We start from the raw sequence: 23,885 nt of genomic DNA on the forward strand, positions 1-23,885 counted from the left end.
TCGGAGCCCGGCCGGGGACGGCGCGCTGCAGCCCGGGGATAGCGGGGGCCCGGCGGTCGGTGGGTGGGAGGGAAAGTTTGGGGACCCTGCTGGGAGGACGGGGGGCTCGGGAGACCTTGCTGGGGGGGCCAGCTGGGGGGGGGGTCAGTGGAGGCCGTCGCCCCCCTTATTTGGGGGGCTGCGGGAATCTGCTTTTTGGCTCAGCGTGGGGGTCTTAATGGAGGCAGTCTGTCCCCCCCTCCCCGTTTGCCTTTGGGGGGCTGGGGTGGGCTGCTTCGAGGGGGGTGTCTCTAGGGTGTTCTGCTCTGGTTGGGGGTCTCAATGGAGGCAGTCTCTTTTTTTTTTTCCCCTGGTCTTTGGGGCGCCCCGCTTCGAAGGGGGGATGTCCAGGCTGTTTTGCTGTGGTTGGGGGGGGGGCTGTTAGTGGAGATCTGCTCCCCCCACCCGACCGACCGCCTTTGGGGCTGGGGGGGGGCTTTGCTTTGGAGGGGGCCAGGCTCTTTGGCTCTGCTTGGGGGTCTCAGTCGGGGCAGTCGTCGTCGTCCCCCCGTCTTGAGGGGCTGGAGAGAGCCTGTCTTGGAGGGGACCGGACTCCTTGGCTCTGCTTGGTGGTCTTAATGGAGGCAGTCGCCCCCCCCCCACTTGTCTCTGGGGTGATGGGGGGTAAGGAGACCCCTGCTTGGGGGTCTTGTTGGGGGTTAGTGGCATCGAGGGGGACCCTGCTTTTTTGGTAGGGCCAGGTCGGTTGCTCTCCTAGGGGGCTCGGGGGAGATCGGCTTCTCTCGGGGCGGCTTTCCTCCCCTCCCCTGAGCCGTCTGCACAGGCTCAGAGGCACGGCGCTGGGCTGGAGCGGGTCGTGTGAGGCGAGGGATGCGCTTGTCGCATGCTCCCGGCAGCTTCTGGCTGCGGCGGAGGGAGGGTGCTCCGCACGAGGAGACCCTCTGGGGGACGGAGGCTTTGCTGGGCGCCCCGATCCCAGCACCTTCCCAGCATGTTAGCTGCACCTGGAGCAGAGCCCTCGGCTTGACAGGCAGGGCTTGTGTGTGTGTGGGTGGAGGGGGGAGGATTCGCACCTGTGTCCCGGTGGTCTTGACTCACTTGCCTGGATGAGCCGGGACTGGTCCGAGGAGAGCTGGTGCATTGTAGAGGTAGGAGCAGGGCGAACCAGGTTCGAATCCTCTGCCCTGGAAGCTGGCTGGCTGAGCTTGGGCTAATCACACACTCTTTGCCTACCGACCCTGCCTCACAGGGTTGTTGTGAGGATAAACTGGCGGAGAGGAGAACTCTGCCCCCTCTCTCTGGGGGAGGGAGTGAAATAAAGGAGTGAATGAATTGGTGCGCAGGGGAGGTGATGCTGGGTGGGGAGGAAGAGGTTAAGGGAGTTCGTATTTGTGATTCCTCCTGAGTGTTTCCCTGCCTTAGAGACTGTGGTCGGATGGAAAGGCAACGTAAAAAATATTTTTGCGTGTGTGTGCATTCTGTATTTTTAGACTGCCCCTACTCCGGAGATTCGTAGCAACTGTAAACATTACCGTCCCAAGTTTCATAAAATTTAAACAAAAAATCCTGTTGATTGACGTCATAATCCATTTTTGTGAAAAGTACAATAAATACAATAGGGGATTACAGAATACGATGCTACACCAATGCCAGAGAGAGAGAAGGAAGCAGTGGATGCATATCTATTCTTAAGTATGGTGACAGGGCCATGCTGTGGTTCTCCAAATCCCCATGGACTACAATCACCATGAGCCCCTGCCAGCATCATGGTAATTGTAGTCCACAGACATCGCAAGAGCCCTAGCTCTGACCTTAGACCAGGGATAGTCAAACTGTGGCCCTCCAGATGTCCATGGACTACAATTCCCATGAGCCCCTGCCAGCTGGCAGGGACTCATGAGAATTGTAGTCCATGGACATCTGGAGGGCCGCAGTTTGACTACTCCTGCCTTAGACCATAAGGCCTGGCAGAACAGCTCCGCCTTACAGACCCTGCAGAACTGTTTAAGGTTCCACAGAGCCCTGATCTCACCTGGTTGACGTTCCACCAGGCAGGGGCCACAGCTAAAAAGGCCCTGGTTGAGGCCAGTTTAACAACTTTGGGAACGGGGATTTTGAGCAGGTTTCGACCACTGAATCTGAGTGTTCTTTGGGGGACGTATTGGGTTGGCTGTTATGTATGTGGCTATGAATGATTCTGTGAACTTAGGCAAATTGTGAGTGGGTGGGCAGAACGGATTATGTCGGTGCTTGGCTCTTGTAGCCCTTCCTTGCATGACCATCACCACTTTAGGGGTCAGGAGAATTTCCTTCAGACCAGACTAGCCGGGGATTCTGGGGGTTTTGAGCGGGAGACATCACCCGGGCATAGAATTGGGGTCATTGTGGGTGGGCAGGTAGTTGTGAGTTTCCTGCGTTCTGCAGAGGGTTGGTCTAGATGACCCTGGAGGTCCCTTCCAACTCTATGAATTAATGACCTCCAAAAACATCTTGGCATTAACAGCCTTGCTCAGGTCTTACAGACAGAGGGCTGCAGCTTCCTTGAAGGGGGTCAGTCCACATTTGTGTCACGTCTTCCTCTTAAAGTTATTAAACACAGTTAAGTTACAAAGTTATTAAGCAGCCATGAATAAGCACTTATAACATTAAGAAAGAAGTTACCAAGTTGTGTGTTCCCTCCTCGTTCCCCAGTACAATCTGCGATGCGTAAGCAGAGCCAGCCTACCTTGCAGGGTCGGTGTTCGAATCGCTAACACTTTCGTCAGTGGAGGTAGATCAAGATGGGTAGCCATGTTAGACTGCTCCACACAGACTAAGAACGAGAGACGTCTTCAGAATCCAGGAACACCTTTAAGACTAACCAAATTTGTGTCGGGGGAGGAGATTTCATGTGTCAGTTGTATCTGAAGAAGTGGGCAGTGACTTACAAAAGTTCATCCCCTGTCTCAAATTTTGTGAGTCTTTAAGGTGCTCCTGGAAGATGGTTATTTATACCCCGCTTTTCACTGCCCCAATTCTCAAAGCGTCTTCCCTTCCTCTCCCCACAACAGACACCCTGTGAGGCTGAGAGAGCTGCTGACATGACTGCTCGCTCAGAACTGTACTATCAAAACTGTGACTAGCCCACGGTCACCCAGCTGGCTGCATGTGGAGGAGCAGGGAATCAAACCCAGCTTGCCAGATTAGCAGGCACCTCATAGACTCATAGAATCATAGAGTTGGAAGGGGCCATACAGGCCATAGAATCATAGAGTTGGAAGGGCCCATACAGGCCATCTAGTCCAACCCCCTGCTCAACGCAGGAGTGAGACACCCCACTGACTGGCTCTTTTCTACTTCCATCACTTTTTCGTATACTCCAGGGAATTTGCATGATGCAACAATCCTGCATGGTAGGCCAGTCATTCCTTAATTTCACGGAGGAGGAATGCTGAAAATGTTGATTCATAGCCGAGTCTTCTCACTGGTCAACTGTATCAACCTTGTAAATATGTAACTTCAGTAGGCAGCAAACTCAATGAATATATTAGGAGTTTGAAAACATTATGGCCTCTGGAAATTTCTGCTGTGCCTGGAGGTGTGAAGGTCTGGACAGGGGGACAGAACAGTTGGGGAGAGGAAATTGGGGGGGGGGCTAGCGCAAAAGAACCCCCACCCTCCTATGAAATATGTTCTCTTTTTGAGTGAGAAGCAGTCCGCTCGTTCCAAATGTTCAGCATGAAAAAAATTTGTGGCCTGAACTCAGTTTTTCCGCTGAGCGTATTTGGAAATTTGGTGTGCTTAAAAAAATAAATCCCATATTCTCTCCCCACCCCGGTTTTTGGAAACGTGTGATATGATTTTCATGCGAGACAATCTACAACCTTGGATGAGCCTCTGTGAGGACTGGAGACACAGAAACGTTTCAAAGTATTTGTCATTGTTGTTTCAGTGTCATTTTGGCACAGAATATGGGGGTGAAGATCTGGGGCACTTTTCCTTACACCGAAAAGCCAAGCTGCCCTTCATTTTGATATAGCAGTTCAGTGGTCATTGGACCACAGTTTAAATTTGGGGACAACATCCAGCCCCTTCACCCACCTGCTTGTCTTCATCAATAAAAGACAAATGCAGGATCAACCTCAAGCATCCAGGAGAAGGATCTGCCCAGCCGCCAGGGAGGGGGACCTGATGCCATACAATTGTTGCTAAATTTTGGTCCAAGTTAAAATTGTTATAAACATCTATGACCCAAGGCAAAAATATAATTTCAGAAGCCTCATATGGCTTTTATTAAAGACACATGTTGGGAATGGTGTTCTGATAGCAAAGCTTTCTATCCTGGAACAAGGATCTATGATAGATGTCATTGTAGTAGTGTTTATCAATCCCATTTCCATCCGGACCTTCCTCCATCTCCTCTATTTTCATCCTTATATGACTCCTGAGAGGAAGACCTGCAATAAGTGTTCATAGAATCTTTTCCCACTAGCAGAGTCCCTTGTCTGGTGTCTTTGGGAAGGCCTCGGCCTCTCTGCCCTGTTGCTGGCCCTCCAGAGGAACTGGCTGGCCCCTGTGTGAGACAGGAGGCTGGACTGGAGGGACCCCTGGTCTGACCCAGCAGGGCTCTCCTGATGTCCTTAGGAAGGCCTCGGCCTCTCTGCCCTGTTGCTGGCCCTCCAGAGGAACTGGCTGGCCCCTGTGTGAGACGGGAGGCTGGACTGGAGGGACCCCTGGTCTGACCCAGCAGGGCTCTCCTGATGTCCTTAGGAAGGCCTCGGCCTCTCTGCCCTGTTGCTGGCCCTCCAGAGGAACTGGCTGGCCCCTGTGTGAGACAGGAGGCTGGACTGGAGGGACCCCTGGTCTGACCCAGCAGGGCTCTCCTGATGTCCTTAGGAAGGCCTCGGCCTCTCTGCCCTGTTGCTGGCCCTCCAGAGGAACTGGCTGGCCCCTGTGTGAGACGGGAGGCTGGACTGGAGGGACCCCTGGTCTGACCCAGCAGGGCTCTCCTGATGTCCTTAGGAAGGCCTCGGCCTCTCTGCCCTGTTGCTGGCCCTCCAGAGGAACTGGCTGGCCCCTGTGTGAGACAGGAGGCTGGACTGGAGGGACCCCTGGTCTGACCCAGCAGGGCTCTCCTGATGTCCTTAGGAAGGCCTCGGCCTCTCTGCCCTGTTGCTGGCCCTCCAGAGGAACTGGCTGGCCCCTGTGTGAGACGGGAGGCTGGACTGGAGGGACCCCTGGTCTGACCCAGCAGGGCTCTCCTGATGTCCTTAGGAAGGCCTCGGCCTCTCTGCCCTGTTGCTGGCCCTCCAGAGGAACTGGCTGGCCCCTGTGTGAGACAGGAGGCTGGACTGGAGGGACCCCTGGTCTGACCCAGCAGGGCTCTCCTGATGTCCTTAGGAAGGCCTCGGCCTCTCTGCCCTGTTGCTGGCCCTCCAGAGGAACTGGCTGGCCCCTGTGTGAGACAGGAGGCTGGACTGGAGGGACCCCTGGTCTGACCCAGCAGGGCTCTCCTGATGTCCTTAGGAAGGCCTCGGCCTCTCTGCCCTGTTGCTGGCCCTCCAGAGGAACTGGCTGGCCCCTGTGTGAGACGGGAGGCTGGACTGGAGGGACCCCTGGTCTGACCCAGCAGGGCTCTCCTGATGTCCTTAGGAAGGCCTCGGCCTCTCTGCCCTGTTGCTGGCCCTCCAGAGGAACTGGCTGGCCCCTGTGTGAGACAGGAGGCTGGACTGGAGGGACCCCTGGTCTGACCCAGCAGGGCTCTCCTGATGTCCTTAGGAAGGCCTCGGCCTCTCTGCCCTGTTGCTGGCCCTCCAGAGGAACTGGCTGGCCCCTGTGTGAGACAGGAGGCTGGACTGGAGGGACCCCTGGTCTGACCCAGCAGGGCTCTCCTGATGTCCTTAGGAAGGCCTCGGCCTCTCTGCCCTGTTGCTGGCCCTCCAGAGGAACTGGCCGGCCCCTGTGTGAGACGGGAGGCTGGACTGGAGGGACCCCTGGTCTGACCCAGCAGGGCTCTCCTGATGTCCTTAGGAAGGCCTCGGCCTCTCTGCCCTGTTGCTGGCCCTCCAGAGGAACTGGCTGGCCCCTGTGTGAGACGGGAGGCTGGACTGGAGGGACCCCTGGTCTGACCCAGCAGGGCTCTCCTGATGTCCTTAGGAAGGCCTCGGCCTCTCTGCCCTGTTGCTGGCCCTCCAGAGGAACTGGCTGGCCCCTGTGTAAGACAGGAGGCTGGACTGGATGGACCCCTGGTCTGACCCAGCAGGGCTCTCCTGATGTCCTTAGGAAGGCCTCGGCCTCTCTGCCCTGTTGCTGGCCCTCCAGAGGAACTGGCTGGCCCCTGTGTGAGGCAGGAGGCTGGACTGGAGGGACCCCTGGTCTGACCCAGCAGGGCTCTCCTGATGTCCTTAGGAAGGCCTCGGCCTCTCTGCCCTGTTGCTGGCCCTGCAGAGGAACTGGCTGGCCCCTGTGTGAGACAGGAGGCTGGACTGGATGGACCCCTGGTCTGACCCAGCAGGGCTCTCCTGATGTCCTTAGGAAGGCCTCGGCCTCTCTGCCCTGTTGCTGGCCCTGCAGAGGAACTGGAGTGGCGGCTTCTCATCTGGCGAGCTGGGTTTGATTCCCCGCTCCTCCCTGTGCAGGCAGCTGGGTGACCTTGGGCTCATCATAGCACCGTTATAGCTGTTCTGCCAGCCCCACCTATCTCACGGGATGTGTTGTGGGGACAGGAAGGAAAGGCAGTGATAAGCCTTTTTGACACTCTGTTGTGCAGTGAGAAGCGGGGTATGAGACCTTCTTCATAAATTAAGTAATAATAATGCACTCTCTACCCCTCAGCTACCTTGCAGGGCTGTTGTGAGGATAAAGTAGGAGAGGGGAGAATGATTTCAACTGATCTGGGATCTTCTCTGGGCAGAGTTGTTGCATTTTAAGCACAACAAGTACCATCAATTAATAAAGGAAAGGCCTGGCGGCCGTCCAGAAAGAGGGGAGGGCCATGCTGCATTTGTTGACATCCGGCCACGGACGGGCTCTTCGTCCGAATGATGCCCAAGGATTCGCAGTCTCAGTCTCTTGGGTTCCCCTGGTCGGCTTCCTTGGGTCTCCTCCAGAGCAAGTCCTTTTCCGAGTCGTCCTTTAACAGGATTAATAGATCCTCGGCAAACAGCGCTCCACGAAGATTAATCGAAAGAGAAGGTTTCCCACAGAGAAGAATTAGCGCCTGGTTATTTTACTGGCAGGGTGCCTCTTCCCAGAGCCTGCCAAACGTTCCCCAGCTGAAAGGGAGCGCATGGGGTGGGGCTTAATTGGGGAGGGGGTGCCTCTTCCATCTCTAACAGGCTACAGAGCAGGACGACCTCTTTGCAGGAACGTGGAGAGGAGTCCTTAGCGGTGTTACCCCCCCCCCCCTGCAGCCGTTTGCGTGGGAAAGGTGTTCGGTCGCAGCTTGGAAACCGAGCCCCCAGATGTGGATTCGGGGTGGGTGGGAAGCTTCACTGCAGGCCAGTCTCCTACTTGGGGCCCCCCCAAAACAAGGCCTTCTAGTCCAGTGCCCCGTTGCAAGAAATTTTTGAGTCCTGCGATTCCTAAGCCAACTTTGCCACATTGAATCGTGCTCCCTTCTTGTGTCTTTTTCGTCTTTGCCTTGTTTGGCCTTTCGGGGAACGTCTCCAAGGATCTGCTTTATATTCCGCTGGCCTTCGTTTCATGGAGTAAGGCGGGCCTGCCATTCTGCGTCCTCCCCCCCCCCTCCAGCCTCCGTCCTTTTGCAAGAGAATTTGGTGGTATGTTCCCCCCCTTAAAACTGCTGTTTTTGAGAGAAAGCATTGACGGAAGGGAGGGAGGGGGAGAAAAAACCCGAATCTGTAAGCAATTATCCTATTACATGGAAAACAGCGCTATGAAAAGCGTAATTCAGACCAGATGTAGAAATGAATGCAAATTCCAAATTTCGGATGATCTCAACTCTTTCTCCCCCTTTTTCGTTTTCCGAACGTGCTGGAAACCGGACGGGGCTCCACGGATCCTGAGTAGGCTTAAATTCCTCTTTGGATGTTTAACCGGGTCTCTCACTGTCCTTTGTGGGAAGAGGCGGAGGGTTTGCTGCAGCGGATTGTTCCTCTTTTCCTCTTTTCCCCCTCCTGATTCTATTCCTTCCTCCTCGGGGAATCTTTGGGGTTTAAATATTGTTTGAAGCATCCAGCCAGTCGGTTTCTGCACTGCTTCCTGTCCAGAGGTAAGATTTGCAGCTAAAGCACTCTGTAATTTAGCCTGAAGAGTGTGTGTTTCGTGTGGAAGTTAAAAAGCGGCAGCAGGGGGGGAGGGCTAAAATATTTCAGGAAGGGACACCGGCACCAAAGAACTGTCTGGCGTGGTGTGTATGCGTTTAGCCGCAATCCTGACCTGAGTTTCCTGGAATGCTACTTTGGTGCCGGTGTGTTGAGGATGGGAGCGGTGTGCTTCCACAACCCTCTTCCTTTGTCTCATTGTGGTGTGTGTGTTTTTATGCAGTAGTATCCATGAGCAGTGTGCGCTGCTTTCACAGGATGCGGATAAGGATACCAGGGAAGCTGTAGCTGTGAGTTTCTGCATTGTGTGGGGGTTGGACTAGATGACCCTGGAGGTCCCTTCCAACTCTGTGATTCTATGGAAGGTCTTCTATGCTTCTTTTGGAGGTGGCGTCTCTGAATACGCCTCTAGAGAGCAAGCATGGTGAAGAGCGGTTTGAGTCTAATTGGGAGAGATGGGGTTGATTCCCACTCGACATCCACAGGAGGTCTCCTGAATAACCTTTGTACAGCCAGGTACGGTTCTCTAAGACCTCTCCGCCCCTACCTATCTCACGTCCTTGCCATGGGGAGAGGAAGGGAAAGATGACCATAAGCCACTTTGAGATTGCTTAGGGAATAGAAAAGAGGGGTAACAAACTCAACTCTTCTGGTATCAGAAGACCCTGCTGGATCAGACCAGTGACCATTTAGTCCAGCCTCCTGTCTCACACAGGGGCCAGCCAGTTCCTCTGGAGGGCCAGCAACAGGGCAGAGAGGCCGAGGCCTTCCTAAGGACATCAGGAGAGCCCTGCTGGATCAGACCAGGGGTCCATCCAGTCCAGCCTCCTGTCTCACACAGGGGCCAGCCAGTTCCTCTGGAGGGCCAGCAACAGGGCAGAGAGGCCGAGGCCTTCCTAAGGACATCAGGAGAGCCCTGCTGGGTCAGACCAGGGGTCCATCCAGTCCAGCATCCTGTCTCACACAGGGGCCAGCCAGTCCCTCTGGAGGGCCAGCAACAGGGCAGAGAGGCCGAGGCCTTCCTAAGGACATCAGGAGAGCCCTGCTGGGCCAGACCAGGGGTCCCTCCAGTCCAGCCTCCTGTCTCACACAGGGGCCAGCCAGTTCCTCTGGAGGGCCAGCAACAGGGCAGAGAGGCCGAGGCCTTCCTAAGGACATCAGGAGAGCCCTGCTGGATCAGACCAGGGGTCCATCCAGTCCAGCCTCCTGTCTCACACAGGGGCCAGCCAGTTCCTCTGGAGGGCCAGCAACAGGGCAGAGAGGCCGAGGCCTTCCTAAGGACATCAGGAGAGCCCTGCTGGGTCAGACCAGGGGTCCATCCAGTCCAGCCTCCTGTCTCACACAGGGGCCAGCCAGTTCCTCTGGAGGGCCAGCAACAGGACAGAGAGGCCGAGGCCTTCCTAAGGACATCAGGAGAGCCCTGCAGGGTCAGACCAGGGGGCCATCCAGTCCAGCCTCCTGTCTCACACAGGGGCCAGCCAGTTCCTCTGGAGGGCCAGCAACAGGGCAGAGAGGCCGAGGCCTTCCTAAGGACATCAGGAGAGCCCTGCTGGATCAGACCAGGGGTCCATCCAGTCCAGCCTCCTGTCTCACACAGGGGCCAGCCAGTTCCTCTGGAGGGCCAGCAACAGGGCAGGGAGGCCGAGGCCTTCCTAAGGACATCAGGAGAGCCCTGCTGGGTCAGACCAGGGGTCCCTCCAGTCCAGCCTCCTGTCTCACTCAGGGGCAGCCAGTTCCTCTGGAGGGCCAGCAACAGGGCAGAGAGGCCGAGGCCTTCCTAAGGACATCAGGAGAGCCCTGCTGGGTCAGACCAGGGGTCCCTCCAGTCCAGCCTCCTGTCTCACACAGGGGCCAGCCAGTTCCTCTGGAGGGCCAGCAACAGGGCAGAGAGGCCGAGGCCTTCCTAAGGATATCAGGAGAGCCCTGCTGGGTCAGACCAGGGGTCCCTCCAGTCCAGCATATTGTCTCACACAGTGGCCAATCTGTTTGTTTTGAATGGCTGGCAAACAGGGCCTAGAAAGCGAGGCCTTCCCCTGGGATCCCGAGGTTAACTGCCTCTGAATGTGGAGGTTCGTTTTAGCCGCTGTGGTTAATAGCCACTGACAGCTCAGTCTTCTGTTTCCAAGTGTGCCACCTCTGAACCTCTTACCTGCATGGCCCAGGCTAGCCGGATCTCGTCAGTTTTCAGAAAGGGCTGGGTGGGTGTCAGCCCTGGTTAGTCCTTGTGGGTTGCTACACAGTGGCAGGTAAGGGCCAACCACCTCTGCTTGTGACTCAACAGCACCTTCTTCTGGTCCTTGGCCAGGGGGGGCCGAGCTGTTGCATTCCAGATGTCCATGGACTACAATTCCCATAAGCCCCCGCCAGCGCCATGCCATGGGCATCTGGGGCCTGATAAGGCGGCATTGAGGCTGGTGAAAACATGCCAATGTTCTTCACGTTTTGCAAATCAGTTCCTCGTTGGCCGGGCAGAGTGCATTTTTACCTGCTCTCCTTGGGGCCCCTATTGGGCCGTTGACCCTCTGCCTTCATCCCCGCACGCGCTCAGTTTCAATGTGTGTGCCCCAGATCTGCAAATTGGCCTGGTTGCCAGGCTATGTTTGCCCCGGCTGGTGCCAATTAATTGCCCCTTTTCCTTTCCCTCGTTTATTTCCGCCAAAGATTGAGCCGTCACCCCATTCTTCAGGGGCCCTACTCGGATTGCTGCCGGATCGCTCTGTTAAATTTGCATGCCTTGTTTGCCTTTCACTGTTATTGTTAAAAAACTGTTTTTTTTTTGAGGTTAAGTTTATCGTTTAGGGCTTCTTGGCACCGTGATTTCTTGTCCGTTGGATGTGTAAACATCGAGTTGTGCAATCCCCTTCTGGGTTCCTTGCTGTCATGCTTTGGAAACTAAGCAGAAGTCAGAAATCGAAATCCAAACGGCACAAATGTATTAAAGTCTCTTTTTTTTCTTATTTAATGAACGTATTTCTAATGTGCAACTTACCAGTAGCCATTAATTTCCAGATATCTGGCACCAAAACGGGGTCCCAGGTATTCTTATCCTACTTTCTGTACCTTCATCCGCAATTGCCAGTCAAGATCTGAATGAAATTTCACAGGTATCACATTTCCCCGGGAATATAAGCCGATAGCACGTATCACTTAGGCACAAGCTCTGAATTTGATAAGTTGCAAATTAGAAATACACTCATTAAATAAGAAAGACTTTCATACGCTTGTGCCATTTGGATTTCGATTTTTGGCTTCTGGTTTTCACGAGAAATCCGCGGTGTTCTTGTCTTGGAAACTAAGCAAACTCAGCCCTCAATTTGGTTGGAAGACCACCAAGGAAGTCCCGGGTCGTTACTTATTTATTTTTCAATTTTTATACCGCTGCGCTTGGAAAGTCTCGCAGCGCTTTACAAGTATAAAACAATAGATTCCATTAAAAAAAACATAAAAACAGCCATTATCAGAAACCAAGCAGATGGCGATCGCTACCCAGTAGAGCCAGTTTGGTGTCGTGGTTAGGAGTGCGGACTTCTAATCTGGCATGCCGGTTCAATTCTGCATTCTCTCAGATGCAGCCAGCTGGGTGACCTTGGGCTCACCACGGCACTGATAAAACTGTTCTGACCGGGCAGTGATATCTGGGCTCTCTCAGCCTCACCCACCTCACAGGGTGTCTGTTGTGGGGAGAGGAAAGGGAAGGCGACTGTAAGCCGCTTTGAGCCTCCTTCGGGTAGGGAAAAGCGGCATATAAGAACCAACTCTTCTTCTTCTTCAGTAATCTCAGGGCTCTCTCAGACTCTCCTCCCTCACAGGGGGTCTGTTGTGGGGAGAGGAAAGGGAAGGCGACTGGAAGCCGCTTTGAGCCTCCTTCAGTTAGAGAAAAGTGGCATATAAGAACCAACTCTTCTTCTTCTTCTTCTTCTTGCTCTTCTTGTTCTTGTTCTTCTAAACCTTCTGCCCCCTATCTCCTGATTCAGCTGGAGGACCAGGTTCTCTTCTAGTGGGAGCGGGGAACTCCATCTAACCTATCCGGGGGATCCTCTGATGGCAACATCAGGACCCCGCCCTGGCCTCAACTATTTGCCTGGCAGAAGAGCTCCATCTTGCAGACCCTGCAGAAAGCCGGAAACTTCCGCAGGGCCCTCAGCAACTCTGTTATGCAGAGACAGGCCATGGCAAACCCACCCTGAACATCTCTTGCCCTGAAAACTTACAGGGATCTCCTGAAGTCTGGCCGCAGCAAAAGGAGCACTGTAATTGCCTACGGTGCTGCTGAGTTTCATGAGCAGAAAGGACAGATCTGGGCAACTTAAATTCAGAGGGAAGGAGGGGCTGGAAAGGGCATTTGTCCTGCCTCAGAGTGTCCAGCGGTGCCGACAGACGGGCAGGAAAGAGGGTTGTTTTCGGATGGCATCTTTTCTGAAGACCGGAAGGTTTTTAAATCTCCCTCATTGTTTGGGTCCAATGAACTCTGTAAACATTAAATCCCCGCTGGACGTGACGACCGGGCTTTGTGTGCACTGCAGAGCGCAAGGCATGCGCGGCTCCGGTCGGGTGAAGTCTGGCAGAGGGAGGGAGGGAGAGCCATGAGAGCGGGAGAGAGAACTGTTAAGGGAAGTCCCGGGTCGTCCTGCTCCCAGGCAGTGGAATTTCAACAAAGGGGGAAGGAAACAGAGGCCGGCAAGAGAAGATGGAGGGAACCCGAGGAAGCCTTCTGTTTTGAGTAAATATTTTTAAATATATATTTTTTAAAGGATCACCGAATATAAGGAACTCACCTATGATTCCATCCATCCACCTGACCTGAGAAAGGTTGGGGACCGCTATTCTAGAAGACATGTATTTGTCTCTTGGGCAGTCCACAGTACCCATAAAACTCTCCTCCAACACCAAAGCAATGCACTGCTTGACTCCGCTCTGGTTCGGCCTCCCTTGGAGTCCTGTGTTCAGTTTTGGGCACCCCAGTTGGAGAGGGATGTAGACAAACTGGAGCGTGTCCAGAGGAGGGCAACAAAGAGGGTGAGGGGTTTGGAGACCAAGATGTATGAGGAAAGGTTGGGGGAGCTTAGTCTGGAGAGGAGACGGCTGAGAGGGGACCTGATAGCCATCTTCAAGTATTTAAAAGGCTGCTGGAGCAGAGTTGTTCTCTCTTGCCTCGGAGGGACAGACCAGAACCAATGGGTAGCAATTAATGAGTGCAGGGAGTTGGACTAGATGACCCATGAGTACCCTTTCAATCCTATGATTCTTGGGGAGGGACAGTGGCTTAGTGGTGGAGCCTCTGCTTGGCATGCAGAAGGTCCCTGGTCTCTCCAGTTGAAAGGACCAGGCAGTGGGAGATGGGAAAGACCTCATCCTAGGACGCTGGAGAGCAGCTGCCAGTCTGAGTTGGCAATACGGACTTGGATGGACAGATGGTCTGATTCAGTAGGAGGCAATTCCATGAGTTCTTGCTATTCCTGTTTGGTCCTTGGATCTGTTCAACGTCTTCATTGTGCTTTGTTCTGATTTACTGCTCACCGTGGATATGCAGCCCGGCCATTCCTGTTTCATTGTGTCTGAGAAGGCATGCCCAGAAGGCTAGGCCTTCGAATTAAACTTTGTAGACCTTCAAGGTTCCACCCAATTCCCATCATGCTTCCAGTTCTGCTTGGGCTGTCTCACCCGTCCTTAGGAGTTTGGTCTTGCTGTGGGGAGGAGGGTAGAAAGAATCCGGCCCCTGGAGTTCGGTTTCGACATTTATTTGTTTTCTATCCCGCTGCTCCTGGCCCAGCAGCTCGCAGCCATTAAAAGCCATATATAATTCCAATAAAAACAAAGCAATAAAACATCATTCTACATTATTATTATTTTATTACTCTACATAAAAGAGCATCAGGTGTTTATATTAAGAAATATATCTCAAACTCTCCAGCATAGTTGTCTGATTAATGGAGGGGGGGAGGTGCTATTGTATAGAGGCGGGGTCTTAAGATGGTAACCACCTCCTGGCCTCAACCCAACGCCCGGTGGAAGAGCTCCATCTTACAGGCCCTGCGGAATTGTGATTGTTCCGTCGGGGCCCCTATCTCTTCCAGAAGCTCGTTTCACCAGGAAGGGGCCAGGACCGAAAAGACCCTGGCGTGTGTCGAGGCCTGGCGGTCGTCCATCGGGCCGTGGACCACCAGCCTGTTGGTGTTTGAAGAGCAGAGAGCTGTCCTGGGGGGACAGGCTGACAAACGGTCCCTCAGATACGCTGGGCCCAGACTGCGAGTGACCTTAAAGGTCAAAACCAAAACCTTGAACCGGGTCGGTAATTCCGCCGGTAACCAGTGCAGCTGCTCACGAATGGGGTGGAGGTGGGCTCTCCACGGTGTTCTGGTGCAAACCCTGGCTGCTGCGTTGTATCCCAGTTGCAGTTTCCGGGTCGGGGACGAAGGTAGGCCAGCGTAGAGTGAGTTGCAGAAGTCTAATTCGGAGGTGACCTTCACGTGATGGCAGGCAGGTTCTCTTCTTCGTTATGAATTTGAGGAAGACACGGGGATCCAGGATGGCTGGTGGGAAACTTTTGCAGCATCCATGCCCCCTCTTAAAATAAATATAAGCCGCTAATGTGGCCATTCCAGGTAGCTGTCTGAGCAACCGCATGAGGTTGGCTGGAGGGGGTTGTCTCCTTGGCCAGCTGGAGGCCAACGAGAATTTTCAGCAAAAATCTCCCTACAGCGAAATCTGAGTCATCCCATTTAAACACACACACACACACGAACGCAGATCCAACCCTGTTCACTAGTTGGCAAAGGGTCTCGAATTAATTGTGTTTGTCGCATAAGTGCCCCATTACCTCACAGCCGAACATGAGCGCATTCCGCACATTGGGCGTTAGGACGCATCGCAGTTTGGCCGCACACAGCTGGGGCAAAAACCACAGATCTTTGGCCGGCCGGGCAGCTATGCCGCAGGTTCAGATTCTTCTGTCGGTCACGCCCTCCCCCCCCCCACCGGGGATCCCAATTTTGTGTGAACGCACAAAGCCGCTTTATACTGAATCAGGAGAAATATAGATGCACCGGGGAACCAATATGGCAATAAAATATCCAAAATGGACTTGTATGGAGTCTTGTATCTTCAGTAATTTGCACCACAAGCTACGTCTAGCTATTGCTAGTATGACCTTATACCAGGGGTAGTCAAACTGCGGCCCTCCAGATGTCCATGGACTACAATTCCCAGGAGCCCCTGCCAGCATTCGCTGGCAGGGGCTCCTGGGAATTGTAGTCCATGGACATCTGGAAGGCTGCAGTTTGACTACCCCTGGAGATTCATTTATAAAGTTGAAGTTGGTCCTTAAATATAAAAAACATTGTCCCTCGAAAAAGCTGCAAGGCGAAACGCGTCGGGACTTCTGTGAAATGATAAAGAATTACTGAAGAGAGAAGACTCTATAGAAGTCCGTTTTGGATATTTTATTGCCATATTGGTTCCCCAGTGCATCTATATTTATTTCTTCACTGGGACCCACCCCTCCCAGTTCGTTATTTTTGCTTCTACTGAATCAGAACATCAGTACGTTGACGGCAGGATTGTCGACTCAGGCTGGCAGCTGCTCTCCAGGGCGTCGTGCGGTGGGCTTTCACCATGCCCCTCCTGTCCGTTCGTTCCAGATGGGTAGCCGAGAAAGAACAAGGGTCCAGTAGCACCTCAGAGACTCACATTTGTGGCAGGACAAGATCTTTTCTGAGTTGCTGCTCACTTCTTCGGGTACAACGCAAACACGGGTCCATCGGGAGTAGTTTCTGATACCAAACAACAATAGCAACTGAGGGACCCGTGTGCATGCGCTCCAGGGCTTTGGCAGAACAGCAGGGTCCAAAAAGCAAGGGAACGGAGAGCCAGCTTGGCGTAGTGGTTAGGAGTGCGGATTTCTCATCTGGTGAGCTGGGCTTGATTCCTCCTCCTCCTCCACATGCAGCCAGCTGGGTGACCATGGGCCAGTCACAGCACTGATAAAGCTGTTCTGACCAAGCAGGAATCTCAGGGCTCTCTCAGCCTCACCCACCTCACAGGGTATCTGTTGTGGGGAGAGGAAAGGGAAGATGGCTGGAAGCAGCTTTGAGACGCCTTCAGGTAGAGAAAATTGGGATATCTGAATTTTCCTCTTCTTCGTCTTCATTCTCTTCTTTTTCCTCCTCTTCCTCTTCTTCTTCTTCCACCAGCAACCAATGCCCCTTTGCCATTTGGGCTTGCATAATTGTTTGGCAGGGGGCTGGGTTTGTATGATCCCCTTGAGGGATTCCTCTGGCCCTGGGGGTTTTCTGGAGGGGGATTTGCAGTTCAATATCTTTTGGCCCAGGGCGGAGAGCCAGGAAGAGCTCCAGATGCTGGCACAAGGAGGATGCAAAGTGACAGAATAAGGGTGGGCAATCCCCAGGGGAGGTTGTGGGGTGGAGGGTAGGGTTTGGGAAAGAGAAGGACCCTAGTGGGGTATCAAGCCACAGAGTCTATCCGTTCTTCCAAGGAACTGATCACCATTGTCTGAAGACTGGTTGCAATTCCTGGAGATCCCCAGGCCCCCCTGGAAGCTGGCAACCACAGGGTCCCACACGCCAGGGTCGTTTTGCGCTCCTCTCGTCTACCTTTCATGTTTGGTCTTCGGGGCTCAGAGAAGAAGAGTTGGTTCTTATATGCTGCTTTTCCCTATCTGAAGGAGGCTCAAAGCGGCTTCCAGTCGCCTTCCCTTTCCTCTCCCCACAACACCCTGTGGAGTTGGTGAGGCTGAGAGAGTCCTGATATTCCTGCTCGGTCAGAACAGCTTTATCAGTGCCGTGGGGAGCCCAAGGTCGCCCAGCTGGCTGCATGTGGGGGAGTGCAGGATCCAACCTGGCATGCCAGATTAGAAGTCCGCACTCCTAACCACTGCACCAAACTGGCTTAACCACCACACCAAACATGCAGGCCTTGAGAGGTCAGGGTGGGAAAGTTACCGTCCCTCGCCCGTGGAATAAAGAACTCGGCTACACACCCCTCTCTTGATTTGGAGGGGGTTTGCAAAAAGAAGGGGGGGGGGAGCAGTGACTGGAGCGCATTTCAGTTTCAGAGCGCCGCAAACAAACCCCTGGCTTCAAACAATCGCCCTCAGAAGGGTTCTTTTTTGAAAAACAATGTTCCCAGGAACGCACGGCCAAATTCCTTGGAGGCAGAGCTGTGCGGATTTTTCCCCGCTGACATTTACAGCCCAGATGTCTCTTCGCGTTGCATTCCTCCCCCCCCCCACCCGCTTTATAAATACTGGATTGGGACGCATCCACAACTCTGCCATGACCTTCAGAGGGAAACGCGTAGCTCTTTTCGGGGGAAGGCCCTGTGCCTTCCCCCGAAACATCGGCCTCCCCTTCAATTCCTGATCCGGCTGTGGGTGGAGGAATCGCCGGAGACCTTGGCCCAATCTGGCATGCTATTTTTAACCTATTTCTCTGCATTTCTATCCGGCCCTTATTCCAAGGAGGTTGCTTGGCTCTCCTTGTTCCCCTCACAACGATCCTGTGAGGTAGGTTAGGCAGTGAGAGAGAGGCTGGCTCCAGAGGGGCGCCCTGAGTTCTTCCATGGCCCCGTGGGGATTTGAATCCGGATCTCCGCCATCCTGGTATGACGCTCCAAACCAGGGTTCCCCAACGCACTTCCCCCCCCCCTGCACACGAAGCGTTTTTAGCAAGTGGGAGGGGCCAGTTGCAGTTTTGGCCCAGAAGGCTGCTGATTGGCCACTGGATATCTGATTTAGCTGTGTTTGAAAAGCGGTCCTGTTAAAAATAGTTGCTATGAAGCGTTATTTATGACCTCATTCCCTGCTATGTTGTGGCTGGCCCGCCTCTTTTGGCAGCCATTTTGCGCACACCATTCAGTGTCAGAATTCCAAAGACTCAGAAAGCTGGGCATGCAGATGGCCACGTGTTCAGTCCTGGCGTGCCTCCAGATTCGGTCCCCAAGACCTCCAGTTCAAAGGAAAAGGCAGTGGGCGACATGAAAGACCCCTGCCTGAGACTCTGGAAAGCTGGTGCCAGCCCTATTTGACCCGAATGCAGCTGCCCAGGCTCTGTCAAATATATACCCCATGGAGGGTACATATTCGACCAGTCCTCCAGCAGCTGAATTTATGTGGTGGTTGACAGCAACAGCTTCTAAACAGGCGAGCCTGGTTTGATTCCCCACTCGTCCATTTGCAGCCAGCTGGATGACCTTGGGCTAGTCACAGTCCTGATAGAGCTGCTCTCTCTCTCTCTCAGAGAGCAGTTCTCTCAGAGCTCTCTCAGCCCCCACCGACCTCACGCGGTGTCTGTTGTGGGGAGAGGAAGGGAAGGCGGTCGGAAGCTGCTCCAAGGTTCCTCTTGGCAGTGAAAAGTGGGGGTACAAAAAACAACTCTCCCTCTACATCACGCTGTCTCTCAGTGGTTTGTTCTGCCCTGTTCTGGTTGTCCTCTCAGCTGCCCTGCAAGGTAGGCTCAATGTGGAGAGAGAACACTTTGGCCAGAGGTCACGCAGATCCCCCTGGAGCTGACTGAGCGTTTGGCCCTTGGCCTCCCAGCCTAGTCTAGCGCTCTGACTCCTCCTGCCTTGGAGTAACTGAATCGGCAAAGAGTCCAAGGAGGGTCGTCTCTGCTCACGGCATTTTGCCAAAATTCCAGCTTATCTCCGTGGGGTTCTCCAAGTCCTGGAGAAAAGATCGAGGGCGAACTTCCGAGTTTTCCAGCTCCCGACCCATCTGAGTCAGAGCACTCTTGCAGACTTGTCGCTGCCCCTCTTTTAAGTCCCGGGGCTCCTAAATTTAGCCCGCAACAGGAAGCGGAGAACAACCCTCGGCCCAGGAATGCCTGCCTCAGCAGTCCGTAGCCTCTGCGATGGGAAATTCTCACCCGCCAGTCTTTTCATCCCAAGGGATCGGGCCGCCGTCCTTCCAGGGAGGGAACGAAATGTTTGCAGAGAGGTGCCCAAGTCAATAAGAGAGGAGCCCACAATCAACGCGAGACTGCGGAATGCGGGGTCTGGAGCTTGGCGGCTTTTGGTCACGGCCTCCTGCGGCTTTCGGGGTCTGGAGCCGGGCCAGGCGAGGACGGAGGGCGGCCAGAAATTCCTCCGAGGTGTCTCACTGGCTGCTTGATGGGGGGGGGGGAGTCACAAGAAGGGGGAATCTGCAGGGGCTCCCAGCAGAAGGGAAATCCCATTCTCCTGCAAAATGGGAATAACAGACCTCAAAGCACAGAAAGGCACAGAAGCCCCCGGAATCTATTCTCTGCCTGTCAACTGACCAACACTTTCACTTTAGGACAATGAGACCATTGCTAGGGTTTGGGGTATTGTACCTCTGCATGCAAGGGGTACAAAATCCCAGTGTTTTACTTCTGCATGCATAGTGCAGGGGGTTGGATGAGATGACCCAGGAGGTCCCTTCCAATTCTATGATTCTAAATTCCATCTAAAGTTCCATAAGAAGTTCTTGACAGAGCGGTTCCTCAGTGGAACAGGCTTCCTCGGGAGATGGTGGGTTCTCCATCTTTGGAGATTTTTAAGCAGAGGCTGGAGAGCCATCTGACGGAGAGGCTGATTCTGTGAAGGCTCAAGGGGGTGGCAGGTGACAGTGGGTGAGCGAGAGGGTTGGGAGTGTCCTGCACAGTGCAGGGGGTTGGACTAGATGACCCAGGAGGTCCCTTCCAATTCTATGATTCTAAATTCCATCTAAAGTTCCATAAGAAGTTCTTGACAGAGCGGTTCCTCAGTGGAACAGGCTTCCTCGGGAGATGGTGGGTTCTCCATCTTTGGAGATTTTTAAGCAGAGGCTGGAGAGCCACCTGACGGAGAGGCTGATTCTGTGAAGGCTCAAGGGGGTGGCAGGTGACAGTGGGTGAGCGAGAGGGTTGGGAGTGTCCTGCACAGTGCAGGGGGTTGGACTAGATGACCCAGGAGGTCCCTTCCAATTCTATGATTCTAAACTCCATCTAAACATCCAGAAGAAGTTCCTGACAGTTAGAGCGGTTTCTCAGTGGAACAGGCTTCCTCGGGAGGTGGTGGGTTCTCCACCTTTGGAGATTTTTAAACAGAGGCTGGAGAGCCATCTGACGGAGAGGCTGATTCTGGGAAGACTCAAGGGGGTGGCAGGTGACAGTGGGTGAGCGAGAGGGTTTTGAGTGTCCTGCATAGTGCAGGGGGTTGGACTAGATGACCCAGGAGGGCCCTTCCAACTCTTTGATTCTATGATTCTTAGAGGATGTGGGTGGGAAAAGGTTAAGAATTCTTTTACTGGGGACACTTGGTGGTTGGCCTCACCCTCTCCTGCTCGCCTTCTGTGTTTCATCTTATATAGACCCTCTTTTTCTTTTCTCATACCTGGGCTTGGAGCGGTAGCAGGTGAATCTTTTTGAAGTTAATCTGTTCACCACCTTAAATGTACCTGCATTAATCATGTCAGATGTGCTTCTATTTTTGTAAGTAAAATTTCTTTCTCTCTGCACCGTTGGCATCCGATTGCCTTTGTTTGTTTGAACAGCAGTTTCCCTTAACTGGGAACCCTCAAGGATGAGGGATACTGTATAAAATTTCTGTGCTTCCAAGGGAAAGTTTATATATATATTTACATTTACCAGCTCTCCTTCAGGGTAAAAAGAAGAAAAATCACTGTGGAATGACAACACAACTAAATATATACAATATACGTAGAAAAGGTTTATGCAAGGCTTTAAAAGCATAAGCATAACATTGTGATACTACAAAGGTGTTGTAAAACTGTAGGAACACCGCTTGGAGTTCCAAATTCCAAAAAAGGAACCGGTAAAGGCAGCGTTTCAGTTGTGACTCCTTCCTCAGTGGACCCTGACAATTATAACATAATAAATACATTTATTGTATTTTTGCATTTCTGTTATAATTGGAGTAGCCCGGCTACACCATCTGTTGGTTCTCTGTTTTTGTGTGAATTTGGGGTACAGAGACCCCCCCCCAGAGTTGCCCAGCATTAGGGAAGGGTTATGGGAATGGGGCAAAGGGGAGGGGGAGGCCTTGTCTATGGACAGGATGTTCTGACTAGAGAGTTTGTGGAAATTCCTAGAGCTGCCCAGAGGTGGCATGGGTAACTAGCAATTCTCATAAACTCTTGTCATTTTACTGTAGAATTCATGCAAATTGCTAGAGCTACCTTTGGGTAGCTCTAGGAATTGTCAGGAACTCTGTGGTCAGAACTTTATGTAAGTATCCGAGGTTTGGGCCCTTTCTCTTAGCCCCAGTTTCCACCCACCAATCAGCTGAGATTTGGCAAGCAAGAGCTGCAGTTGGCTGGAATTCTTCTTCCTCATCATGACCAGCTCCTCCTCTTCCTGTCACATGGCTCTGAAATTGTGCTACATCACACCACATGTCCTAGATGCATTGCTGTGTCTTCCTTGTTAATGGAAACTGGGCAGAAGACAATTTCTTTTATATCCTGGCTAATGGTTATTAAATATTATTCAATCTTGGCATGCAGTTAATCCAGAGAATAATGAATTGCTAGTTTTGCAGTCAGTACTAGATCTTTAAAACTATGGGTGGGTTCGCCTGTTCATAGATAAGCTGAACTCAAAAGATTTGAACTGCAGCTGAACTCAAAAGGACTGATGGGTTGTTTTGGCAGAGAATTATCATATGGCTTAATTTGGATATTGTGACACAGTTTACCAGTTTGCCATGATTTGCTTTTACCTTATAGCTCCACAGTTATGACGGCTGTTAATTTAGTCAGAAGAAGAGTACCTGCACTCAAAAGCTCACACCTTGAATAAATCTTTGTCAGTCTTAAAGGTGCTATTGTTTTTGTTGATTTGGATTGTGACTCTCTTCTGGGTTTAGGGAAGATCAATGCTTATATCTTGTCCCCATTTTGTGGAGGAAGTATGGCGCATATGTATGGGCCATGTACTTCGGATATTCACACTTTAATTTGATTTCTATAGTATTACAGTATTATGCTAGCAGAGATTATTTTTCCTTGCAAGAATGAATTCATTTCAACTAGCTGTTTTACATGGATGATTCACCAGCCAAGAAAGGGGATTTAGCGTTTGGATCTGTGATAGTTCTTCTGCAGAAACCATTGAGTGGGTCTCCTTTTTCTGGACAATTTATTCGGATCAAAGGAGAAAATGTCTGGATCGGCATCTGAATAAAAAGCCTAAACACTCTTCTAACTAATATATAGTGTTGGCGGACTAAGATTTTAACACAATAATAGATGTGTGCAACTATATCGCCGCTGTACTTAAATGTTTTTTGTTTTGAATTAATATTGAACAGCAGTAACTTTCTGTTATATTGGTGTCTTTTTCTGGTCAAACGGCCTATTGGTTTTAAGATCCAGATGGGAAATATATCACACAACCTCCTGCCACCACATTGAAAGGGTTCACAGAGGACAGGTTCGACCTCTCTGCCCTGTTGCTAGTGATCCAGAGGAAATGGTCATCCACTGTTTGAGACAGGAGGCTGGACTGCAGAGGAGAGGACGCGCAGTAATGGGTTTAAACTACAAGTACAACGATGTAGGCTAGATATCAGGAAAAAGTTTTTCACAGTCAGAGTAGTTCAGCAGTGGAATAGGCTGCCTAAGGAGGTGGTGAGCTCCCCCTCACTGTCAGTCTTCAAGCAAAGGTTGGAGACACACTTTTCTTGGATGCTTTAGGATGCTTTGGGCTGATCCTGCGTTGAGCAGGGGGTTGGACTAGATGGCCTCTATGGCCCCTTCCAACTCTATGATTCTGTGATTCTGTGACTATTGGTTTGATCCAGAAGGGTTCTTCTGATGCTCTTATGTATAATAGTGTATTATCATGAATCGTCTGCAAATCTGTCAAGTTCCCCCTAAACACTGTTACATTTTGACCAGCAGGCTTCTGAGAAAGAATATTCCGAAGGCGTTTTCCACTTTGCATATTGCAATGCTTGCAAAATGCTTCTGATGTGGGTTGGGGGAGGGGGAGTTACGTTGCACAGCTAACCGCATTTTCGTTCATGTGGGATAGCCCCGCCTGTCCCGTTTCAAAGGCCACGTCACATCTGCTCCCAATATCGATTGGTTTAGGCGCGGGTGTTTGCTAAGCCCTCCCGCTTCTTTAAAAACACAAGAATCAAAGCAGATGTGCGTTCTAAATTCCGGAGGTGGGGGGGGGCCGTGCAGCCATCACAAACCAAAAGGAAAAATTGGGCAGGATACGAAAGCACTGCTGCCGGACGGACAGGCACATTCGGATTTTGCATTTATTTTACTTCAATATTTTCTTCCTATTTAGTGTCATGTCCGCTACGCCAGTGTGGTGTAATGTTTAGAAGTCAGGAATAGGGATAGTCTTTTGCAGTTTGCTCCTCCCCGTTTGTTTCAGTCCTCTTTAGAGGCCCCGATTCACGTTCCTGTGCCGTCCGAATCTAGACAGGGAGCAACCTGACACAGGGCCTTCTTCATTGGGACTCTCTGTTGGTGGAATCTGTGTGCTTGTATAGTTAATGGTTTTCAATATTGTGGGGTATGTGAGATGGGATGCTGAATTATTGTAAGAACATCAGGAGAGCCCTGCTGGGTCAGACCAGGGCTCCCTCCAGTCCAGCCTCCTGTCTCACACAGGGGCCAGCCAGTTC

General features: G+C 52.3%; 1 protein-coding gene across 3 annotated transcripts in view; it reads left to right on the forward strand.

Annotated features, from left to right (window-relative positions):
• Positions 1 to 23,885, forward strand: part of FRMD6 (FERM domain containing 6) — a 160,496-nt gene that overhangs the window by 79,109 nt on the left and 57,502 nt on the right. Inside the window, exon 1 of one of the 3 annotated variants that reach the window (XM_077324049.1) lies at positions 8,048 to 8,212. The exons of the other annotated variants lie outside the window; for them this stretch is intronic. The gene's annotated coding sequence lies outside the window, so the exon portion shown is untranslated. Of the gene's footprint in view, positions 1 to 8,047; positions 8,213 to 23,885 lie in introns of those variants that run through there. 3 annotated transcript variants of the gene reach the window in all.

This window comes from Paroedura picta, chromosome 2 (assembly GCF_049243985.1).
Source record: "Paroedura picta isolate Pp20150507F chromosome 2, Ppicta_v3.0, whole genome shotgun sequence".
Taxonomy (NCBI): domain Eukaryota; kingdom Metazoa; phylum Chordata; class Lepidosauria; order Squamata; family Gekkonidae; genus Paroedura; species Paroedura picta.